Here is a 1,710-nt window from a genome sequence, read left to right as displayed (position 1 = left end):
TCAGGTCCAGGCCTGGGCTTGTCTCCTCCGCTTTGACACTTCTACTCATGGTCTTCGTCTTCTTCTTCTTCTTCTTCTTCTTCTTCTTCTTCTTCTTCTTCTTCTTCTTCCCCTCCACTTGATTTTTCCCTTAAACAATTCAGGACAAGGGGGGGAGGAGACTACTGGGAAAGAAACACATATTGCGTGTGGAGTTAAATAATGTTGAGATTCTCTCCCACTGTTGTGAATGGATCATCTAACAACATCATTTACATAGCGATGCAGTTAACACCTGCTTTCAAGATAAACTTTGAGGCTAAACACTGCCATCAGAGAATGGGGAAACACCAAGTTGCAGTTAAAGGAAATAGTAATGCGTTTCTCTTTGCTTTCTCTACCTGGCCAGTCCTGCTGTGCATGCGTGTGAATTATTTTGTGTGTGCCCACATGGCTAGATTATGAATGGCCGCCGCTCTGGCATAAGTAAGGGATAATGTAAAAGTAGTTGGTCATTAAGGAGAAAAGAACACTTACGGGGTGGGCTTGATCCCAAAGTGAAGCAGGGCGATCTTGATCACCACTTATTACACGGCTACATTATTAAAAAGGCCTACAACTTGATTTACAATATTGATACAAAAAATGTTTTCATTGATGCAAATACATAAATAGGAGCGTATTGCTAACGCAAAGAAATAAGAGTCCGTTCCACTGCGTATTAACGGCTCGAACTGCGGCTACAGCAGCGTAACTTAAAATGAAGGCAGGACTGATCAAGGTTTTATGTAACTGTCTAAGTCTGTTCACATTTTCTTTTCCACAAACCAGTCTTTAAACACTGCCAGAGCCCGTACCGTGTTTGTATTTTCTTCCTATCAGTCTGAAATTAACCAATCAGCATCAAGTATTAAACTAAGCAGTGTAAAACCTGTGAGTAAGGCCACGGCCAAACTCCAAGTTAACACTGTTCACCTCTATCAGCACTGTTGTGTTGTTTGCACAGTTGTTCCCCGTTAGCAGTTAGCAACAGGCTGCCATTGCCATTCCGAGAGCTGCCCCTCAATATGCTTTGAATTCCGTATTAAAGATCTCCTATCATACTATTTTTAGGTATATATTATGGGTATTAGATATATACAAAAATATAAAAAACATATCTATGATGTGTTTTGCTCAAAATACCAAACAGATCATGCATTTTAGACATCTCTCAAACCCCTCTATGTCAGCCCTGTTAGAGATGGCTGATTCTCTGCAGGCCCCGCCCCCCTTTGAGCAGCAGTCAGGCACACTGTGAGTTCTGTGACGAGCTGTCTGCTCTGCTCAGATGCAGCTAAATGCTGCTGTGATTAAACGCCATATCATGTTCCAAACCACTTCAAGGATTATTTCTGAAACAGTGCTTCAGAAAGTCTGTTCATTTGTTTCATACTTCAGAAGTATGAAACACATGCTTTTTTTCTTGTGGGTTTACTAAAAGGTGAGTTCCTTTTTTTATTTCCTGCTTTTTCTCCGGCCGTGGGTGTAAAGCCAGCCCACATTTCCGATATTACGTTATATCGGACGCAAATCTGGATCAGCTCCATTGTACCCCCGTTTTTAGAGATGTGGGTACGGAGGAAAAGAGAGAGGGTTGTATCTTCTGACACTTTGTGAGTTCCCTGGCACATATTTATGTATAAAAGACATAAAAAAGTGCATTTTGCATGATAGGACACCTTTAAGAAC

The sequence above is a fragment of the Notothenia coriiceps genome, unplaced genomic scaffold (assembly GCF_000735185.1).
Source record: "Notothenia coriiceps isolate Sejong01 unplaced genomic scaffold, NC01 NC01_scaffold00019766, whole genome shotgun sequence".
In the NCBI taxonomy this organism is placed as follows: domain Eukaryota; kingdom Metazoa; phylum Chordata; class Actinopteri; order Perciformes; family Nototheniidae; genus Notothenia; species Notothenia coriiceps.
This window is presented reverse-complemented; position numbering follows the sequence as displayed.